Source organism: Mustela erminea, chromosome 17, assembly GCF_009829155.1.
Source record: "Mustela erminea isolate mMusErm1 chromosome 17, mMusErm1.Pri, whole genome shotgun sequence".
NCBI lineage: Eukaryota > Metazoa > Chordata > Mammalia > Carnivora > Mustelidae > Mustela > Mustela erminea.
This window is the reverse complement of record NC_045630.1, coordinates 4915223-4924299: the sequence shown is the minus strand read 5'-3', so window position 1 is coordinate 4924299 and position 9077 is coordinate 4915223. Positions and strand designations below refer to the sequence as shown.

Below are 9077 nucleotides of genomic sequence, written 5' to 3'. Positions count from 1 at the left end.
TTTACTTAAAGAAAACTGTAACTTTGAGTTCTTTTTCTGCCCTCTTGAGATGTCTATAAACCTTTTTAAAAGTTAAATAAGCCTCTAGCTAGTTTTGTAACCTACAAATACTTTTCAAAGACTTGGCAGCCATCCTTTTGATATGTGACCAAGGAAGAGAGCAGCACCTCTATTTCCCAGTCTCTGGGAGTGCGTGGGAGCCCAACTTTGGTAGGTGTGTGACTCCCCATTACTAATCTATCTCTTGTCATAAGTAAATAAGAAATTTGTTACCTTTTTTTTCTTTTGTTTGTTTTTAAATATTTTATTTATTTATTTGACAAAGAGAGACACAGCAGAAGAGGGAACAAAGCAGGGGGAGTGGGATCAAAGGGCTCCATACTCCAACAGTGTCTCTCTCTGACCCCCAAATTTCTCCTATAACAGATGTGACTGAAATTTCATCTATCATGTAAATATTCAGTATTGGAAAATACACTTGCAGCTCTCCAGGCAGAAGTGTTCCAGTGAGAGACTGCACCAAAGTTTTGAACAGGTGTCTTTATTTCCATATAAGGCTTTGCCAATGATTTGTTGAAGACATATCAGAGACTGCAATAAATCCTAAGTGAATGTTGAAAATTCACATACAACTTTCCAGACTATTTTTTGTGAGTAAGCTGGGTATAAAGTAATTCATTTGATATTCACCCTCTTCCTGTGTTCTCACAATACATTTGGTCTCCAGATGTTGAAATGAGGAACTTTTTTCCTGGAAAATGAAAGTGTCGGGGGGGCTGGCATATAGAAGAGACCAAAGCATGTCTCAGAATGAAGCTAATGTACATCTAAACCCCTGGGACCTCTGACATAACCTTGCCACAGGCTGAACTTGGGACTGAGAAAGAGGAGGCCCAATGATTCTGTTAAAGCACCAAGTAGTTCAAGGGATCATTGTAGAGGTTTTCTCATATTTTATCCTATTACATTTTTCTTGACAACCTTGCCAAGTAGGTTTTTTCCTCTTTCTCTCTCTTTCTTACAAACGAAGAGAGTCAAGCTGAGGGATTAAAGGAGTTTTCTAAGGGCCCCAGACATTCTGGTGTAAAGCGAGAACTCCGGACTGTTTGACTTAGAAGCCCTTGTGCTGTCCCACGTATCATACTGCCAACCCAAGGAGTTCAAAGTCTGCATGTCCTGCTACGCAGTCAGACCCTAAGTGTTACTTCAGAACAAAGGTGCTGTGTATGGCCTTGCTTCTTTAGGATTTCATGCCTGTGTGCCATTGAAGACTGGGGTCGTGAATATCTAGCTATTCAAATGGATGAATGAATTAAACCTGGCCATGCTAAAACCTTTCCCAAAGGAGCTCCTCTTTTAATAATTTCTATTTCTCTTAAGCCTGCTAGTTATTAGAACCTAAGAGATCCTTTGAGAAACTTTTTCTCCTTGGCCACTGTAACATTCACTGAACTATCAGACACGTCATTCTACTTCCGCGGTGTCTCCAACACCGTCTCGTCCTTTTTAGTCCCATTGCCACCACCTTCATTTCAGCTAGCCTCAAGGCGTGTGCACTTCCATTTACTGTTTTACTCCGTCTCATCCATATATCCATCCTTCCCTCTGTCTGTCCATCATCCGTCCTTTCATTTCGTCAACAAACATTTTGTGAGTACTTACTCAAGATACAATCGACAGGTTATCACAATATGGTATGATAAATGCTTAAGAAGATGTTGTTTAGGGTGCTATGAGAACACAGAAAGGGGACACTCTTACCCAATTCAGGGAGAGAGACTCAGAAAAGGCTTCTTGGAGGAGCTGTCAATCTGAGCTGAGCCTCAAAACGTCAGTTGAGTTAGAAAGGTGAAGGGGCTGGAGAGGGCAGAGTAAGAACCACAGAGTCCCTCCCCTGCCGCCTCACTCTTCTCTTGTTTCAATCTTCCTCCGTAGCAGTTTGCAATACCTGCATACTATGTAGTTTCATGCCATACTGCTTCCCAGAATTATCCAGTGATAATCCCTGACACCCCGATAAAAGCCAGATGGATCACAGCGGCTGCCCAGGCTACTGCGGTATGGCTCCTGTTGGCCCTCTGACCTCTGTTCTCTCCACTTTTCTCCTTAGTCACCCTGCGTCAGCCACACCGGGCTCCTTGTTGTTTCCTGACTGTATCGGGCCGCTCCTGCCTCGGAGCCTCCACCCGTTCTTCCCTTCCTCTGTGTGCAGCGGCCTCACACAGGTCGGCATGACTAACTCCCTCCACTGCCGCAGGACTTACTCGCACTATTACAACACAGGGCTTTCCTGATTATTCCATTGGTAATTAAATCCACTCACCTTCCCACCAGAGCCCTCTATCCCCTAATCCCCCTCTTTTTAAAGTAGGCTCCACGCCCCGTGTGGAACCCAATACAGGGCTTGAACTCAGGACCCTGAGGTAGAAACCTGGGCTGAGATCAAGAGTCAGGTGCTGAATTCACTGAGCCATCCAGGCAGCCCTCCATCACCCTTTTTTGCTTCGAAACTATCAGCTTGATCTTACCATGCATTTATATGTTTATTTCATTTATTGCCCAAAGAATGTAAGCTTCATGGGAACAGGGCTTTTTGACTCTTTTAAAGTCAATTGTGTTTTCACTGCCTAGATGAGTCCATAGAAAATCTTTTTTTGGGGGGGCAGGAACAGTATACTACGTTGATGGCATATAGCAACGTAGGGCTCTTCAACCCGCCCCCTCCCAGGGGCTCTGGGACAGAAACTGTGGAAGTTGGGAGATGGTCAGTGTGCTGGGAGATGTGGTAGAGCAAGGACTGCCCGGCAGCCGAGGGCCTGTCTTCCTTTTGCTATTGCTGGGGCTGGTGGTCCAGGGGGCTCTTACTCCTTGGAGGCCATGTAGACCATAAAGTCCGTCATCTAGTTGCTGTGGCCAAATTCACTGTCACACCAGGAAATATATTTGACAAAGTGGTCACTGAGAGCAATGCCAGCCCCAGCATCGAAGGTGGGAGTGGTTGTCACTGTTAAAGTCATGGGAGGCAACCTGGTCCCCAGTGTACCCCAGGCTGCCCTTCGGGGGTCCCTCTGACGACTGCTCCACTACCTTCTTAATGTCATCTTATTTGGCAGCCTTCTCCAGGTGGCATGTCAGTGCCGCACTGCGGGAGTTGATTCAGTAGTGTGGCACCACCTTCCTCAGACTCTTGCCAGGTGCTGATGTTGCTAAAGGGAAGGAAACATTTCATTTTGTGTGGTGGTGGTAATGACTGACTTTCCCTCTCTCTCCCAGATGATGTTTTCAGCCTTTTACCACCACCAAAGGGTCACTTCTGTATTTCTCAGCGGGGCTTTTTCCCTTTGACTAACACATGGGATTCTTGCACAGAGCTACGGATTTCTTGGTTGTTGGTCACTGTCACAGTATAGATACTAGGAGGTGAAGGAAGGGGATGTTGGAGTTTTCAATTAAAGGCCTCTGTTTCCTTGGTGTGTAGGAGGCTGGACCATCTGGCGAGAGAAGGTAGAGACAGGGTAGAGATGATGAAATTTGGAACTGTCACCCATCAGATTGGGAAATGTGACCAATGACAGAAAACACAGGGATCCTGAATACAATGACATGTTTGGAGAATACACAATATCCTTGCAAGATGTCTGATGTCGATTTTTTTTGCGTAATACATCAGTGCTGCTGATTCTTTAGAAGGAATTCTTTAGGGGGAATTCTGATTCCTCAAGGAGGAAGAATGAATTGAACTCAAATTCTCATTGTTAGAAAAGTAACAAGCACAAAGTAATAATGCGCTGTGATTTTCCTGTGCGAATCCTGTTGTCCTCAAAGAACAGGAACTGCTGTAGCCCACAAGGCAGGCTAATCCTTAACACTTACCAAGTGATCAGACATCCAGCAGATATATGGGGGAGAGAATAAGAACCCTGGGCCTTTTGGAAGGCAAACCTTGTGGTCATTTCCTAATCCTGGAGAGATTAATACTGAAGCTGAGGTTTACCAAGGGTTCCTTATGGGCGCTGTATGAGTACTGGGTAGACCCTCCTGAAGGAACATCTGCACTTGGTGGGCCCCTCCCTCTGGTGGTAGAAGAGGTTCCTACCTTCATCAGTCTTCTCTGAACTTCAACAGTGGGATTTATTTTTGAGACCAGAAACTTGGATTTAGTACAATTTCTGGGAGTGTGCTATGATCGTACTTCAGACAGGCCAGAATAGGAATCTAAGAAGTCAGGTCAGGGAAGGAGCAGGAGTTTTAGAGGGAATCTTGGAGCCACTGAGACTTCCAGGAGGGGTCAGGGTACATCGATAGGATCCAGGACCTTTGGGATTTGGGGGCAGGAAATTTTTAGGGCACTTTCTGCAATGGAATATGGAGAAATTTCATGGCAAAGGGGCACATTGAAGCCAAAAGCAACAGAAAAGGAAGGAAAGAAAACATTTATGAGGCATTTACTATGTACCTGGGATTTGTCTAATGCTTATCATATGTCAGCCGTGCATATCAACTATATCTTTTTAAAATTTTTTCAGTGTTCCAAGATTCACTGTTTATGCACCACACCCAGTGCTCCATGTAATACGTGCCCTCCTTAATCCCCACCACCAGGCTCACCCAACCCCCCTCCTCCTCCCCTCCAAAACTCTTAGTTTGTTTCTGAGTCCACAGTCTCTCATGGTTCATCACCCCTCTGATTTCCCCCAGTTCACTTTTCCTTTCCTTCTCCTAAGGTCCTCCATGTTATTCCTTATGCTCCACAAGTAAATGAAACCATATGATAACTGACTCTCTCTGCTTGACTTATTTCACTCAGCATAATCTCCTCCAGTCCTGTCCATGTTGAAACAAATGTTGGGTATTCATCCTTTCTGATAGCTGTGTAATATTCCATTGTATATATGGACCACATCTATCCATTCGTCTGTTGAAGGGCATCTGGCTCTTTCCACAGTTTGGCAATTGTGGCCATTGCTGCTATGAACATTGGGGTACAGATGGCCCTTATTTTCACTACACCTGTATCTTTGGGGTAAATACCCAGTAGTGCAATTTCAGGGTCATAGGGAAGCTCTATTTTTAATTTTGTGAGGAATCTCCTCTGTTTTCCAAAGTGACTGCACCAACTTGCATTCCCACCAACAGTGTAAGAGGGTTCCCCTTTCTCCACATCTTCTCCAACACTTGTTGCTGACTGTCTTGTTAATTTTGGCCATTCTAACTGGTATAAGGTGGTAACTCAATGTGGTTTTGATTTGAATTTCCCTGGTATCTAATGATGATGGACCATTTTTTTCATGTGTCTGTTGGCCATTTGTCTCAATGGGTAGGTTGTGAGTTTTTCCCCATTGAGAATGATATTCACTCTGTGTTTTTCACAGATAGATTTTATGAATTTGAGGAATATTCCCTCTATCCCTATACTTTGAAGAGTTTTAATCAGGAGTGACTGCTGTATCCTGTCAAATGCTTTTTCTGCATCAGTTGAGAGGACCATGTGGTTCTTCTCTCTTCTCTTATTCATTTGTTCTATCACATTGATTGATTTGTGAATATTGAACCACCCTTGCATCCCAAGGATAAATCCCACCTGGTCATGGTGGGTAATCTTTTTAATGTACTGTTGGAGCCTATTAGCTAGGAATTTGTTGAGAATCTTGGCATCCATATTCTTCAGGGATATTGCTCTGAAATTGTCCTTTTTGATGGGGTCTCTGCCTAGATCAGGGTAATTCTAGCTTCATAAAAAGAGTCTTGAAGTTTTCCTTCTGTTTCTGTTTTTTGAAACAGCTTCGGGAGAATAGCCATTATTTCTTCGTTGAATGTTTGGTAGAGTTCCCCAGGGAATCCATCAGGTCCTGGGCTCTTGCTTTTGGGGAGGTTTTTGATCACTGCTTCAATCTCATTACTAGAGATTGGTCTATTCAGGTTGTCAGTTTCTTCCTGTTTCAGTCTTGGAAGTTTATAGGATTCCAGGAATGCATCCATTTCTTCTAGGTTGCTTAACTCATCGGCATGTGACTGTTGATAATAATTTCAGATGATTGTTTCTATTTTCTTGGTGTGAGTTATGATCTCTCCCCTTTCATTCATCATTTTATTAATTTGAGTCCTCTCTTTTCTTTTGGATTAGTTTGGCCAGTGGTTTATCTGTCTTACTGATTCGAAGAACCAGCTTCTAGTTTCGTTGATGTGTTCTACTATATCTCTACTTTCTCTTTGATCTTGCTCTCATCTTGATTATTTCCCTTCTTGTGCATGGGGTTGGCTTAATTTGTTGTTGATTTTCCAGTTCTTTAAGGTGTAAAGAGAGTTGGTGTGTTCAGGATTTTTCAGTTTTTTTTGAGTGAGGCTTGGATGGCTATGTTTTTCCCCCTTAGGACCACCTTTGCCATATCCCATAGGTTTTAGACTGATGTGTCTTCATTCTCATTTCAATGAATTAAATTATTCTTGGATTTCCTGGTTGATCCAAACATTCTTGAGCAGGATGGTCTTTAGCTTCCAAGTGTTTGAATTCCTTCCAAACTTTTTCTTGTGGTTGAGTTCCACTTTAAAAGCATTGTGGTCTGATGGGTGCCTGGGTGGCTCAGTGGTTTAAGCCTCTGCCTTCAGCTCAGGTCGTGATCTCAGGATCCTGGGATCAAGCCCCACATCGGGCTCTCTGCTTGACGGGGAGCCTGCTTCCCCCCCCCTCTCTGCCTGCCTTCTGCCTACTTGTGATCTCTCTCTGTCTATCAAATAAATAGATAAAAATCTTTAAAAAAAAAAAAAGCATTGCGATCTGAGAATATGCAGGGATTAGTGTCAGTCTTTTGGTACTGGCTGAGCCCCTTTTATGACCCAGTATGTGGTCTATTCTGGAGAAAGTTCCAAGTGTGCTCGAAAAGAATGAGTATTCTGTTGTTTCTGGGTGGAATGTTCTGTGTATATTTATGAGGTCCATCTGGTCCAATGTGTCCTTCAGAGCTTTTGTTTCTGTGTTGATTTTCTGCTTGGGTGATCTCTCTGTTGCTGAGAGTGGCATGTTATGGTCCCCTACAATCAGTTTATTCTTAGCAAGATGAGTCTTTATTTTGATTAACAGTTAGCTTATGTAGTTGGCACCTCCCATGTTGGGGACATAAGTATTTATAATCTTCTTGATGGATAGACCCTTTAAGAATGATGTAGTGTCCTTCTGTACCTCTGACTACAGTCTTTAGCTTAAAATCTAATTTATCTGATACGAGAATCACTATCCCATCTTTCTTTTGAGGCCCACTGGCATGAAAGATGGTTCTCTATCCCTTCACTTTCAGTCTGGATGTATCTTTAGGTTCAAAATGCATCTCTTGTAGGCAGCATATGGACGGGTCCTGTCATTTTATCCAATCTGCAACCCTGTGCCATTTTGTGGGAGCATTTAGGCCATTCAAGTTGAGAGTGATTATTGAAAGATACATTTTTACTGACATCATGTTGCCTGTGAAGTCCTTGTTTTGTATAGATTGTCTCTGTGAATTTCTGTTCTATGTCACTCTTGTGTTCTTTCTTCTTTTATAAAACCTCCTTTAGTATTTCTTGTAGTGCCAGCTTGATGGTCACATACTCCTTTAAACCTTGTTCTTCTTGGAAGCTCTTTATCTGTCCATCTATTCTGAATGTCAGCCTTGCTGGATAAAGTATTCATGGCCTCATGTTCTTCCCATTTAGTGCCCTGAATATCTCTTGCCCGCCCTGTCTGGCTTGCCAGGTTTCTGTAGATAGGTCTTACATTATTCTGATGGTCCTCCTTCTGTACATAAGGAATATCTCCCCCACCCCCCGCCAGCTGCCCTTAAGACATCTTCTCTGAATATGTATTTCATGTATTTCACATGTATCTCATGTGTTTCACAATAATGTACCTGGAGGTCTTTCTACCCTTGTTGATCTTGAGGGGGTGTCCCCTCTGCCTCTAGGACACAAACACTTGTTCCATTCCTCGGATGAGCTTTTCTTAAGCTCTTCAGTGTCCCTTTATGAACTGCTGAGGGCTACAGGCTCCTGAAAGCAAACTTCTTCCCCATTAAATTGTTTAACCTTTTTTTGGAAAGATCACACTCAGCTGCTCACATGGGCCATCCTTAGTGCTGCTTCTACACTCTGTTCCATTAGGCAAGATATTGCAGAAACACAGAACCAATAGGATATACATATGTATTGTAATGATTGACTCACATGATTCTGGTGGCTGAGAAGTACCAAGATCTGCAGTCAGCAAGGAGAGAACTAGGAGAAGCAGTGGTGTGGTTCTAGTTCAAAAGCCAGCAGTCCCAACACCCAGGATGCATCCTGGTTTCAGCTGAAGTCTGTGGGCAAGGAAAGATAGGGCAGTCAAGAAGGAGGAATTCTCTCTTACTCATGGGACGATTTGTCTTTTTGTTCTACTCAGGCTTTCAGCTGATTGAATGAAGCCCACCTATATTGGGGCCGGCAATGTTTTATTTAGTGTACCCACTCAAATCTGAATTTCATCCCAAACTCCCTCATAGACACACCAGAATAATGTGTGATTAACTGTCTGGGCAACCCATGGCCCAGTCAAGTTACACGTAAAATTAACCATCCTATATCTTTGCCCTCCTTCTTTTTACCTCTTATGCCCTGAAGACCTTTCCATTCTTCTGATCAATATCCATATCCCACCCACTCCATGATGTCACATGTAATTTTGAAGGATTCTTCACTGGTTATTTGTGGCAATCTATCTGCAAGATTCTAAATTTCTAGATGAGGATGACAAGGATTTTATTTATTAAAACAAGAGATATAGGAATCTGTTATATTTTCTGTCTCTTCCTTAATGGCACATAAGTGGGCATTCAGTAAATACTGTTTAGTGCTATACATTCAGTCCAGTTGGAGAACACGTTTTCTGATAACTTGGATCCCAGGAAAGCAGCTAGGGAGGGTGAGTGTTAGTAAGCTTGGGATGGACAAGGGGATCTCAGGCCTTCCCTTAACCCTCTGCATGTCCTCACCCTGGGGCTTTGGACTAAGGCAGAAGAGCAAGAGCTGCTTTGCTTCTTCACTCTTGCTGGGTGAGAAGGGCTGGACCTGAG

The 9077-nt window shown here is 43.3% G+C and overlaps 1 long non-coding RNA gene across 1 annotated transcript in view; it reads right to left on the bottom strand.

Annotated features, from left to right (window-relative positions):
* Nucleotides 1–7784: 7784 nt before the first annotated feature.
* LOC116575987 overlaps nt 7785–9077 on the bottom strand; it is a 203835-nt gene continuing 202542 nt past the window's right edge. Inside the window, exon 3 of the long non-coding RNA XR_004279998.1 lies at nt 7785–8324. This is a non-coding gene — a long non-coding RNA (uncharacterized LOC116575987). The remainder of the gene's footprint in view (nt 8325–9077) is intronic.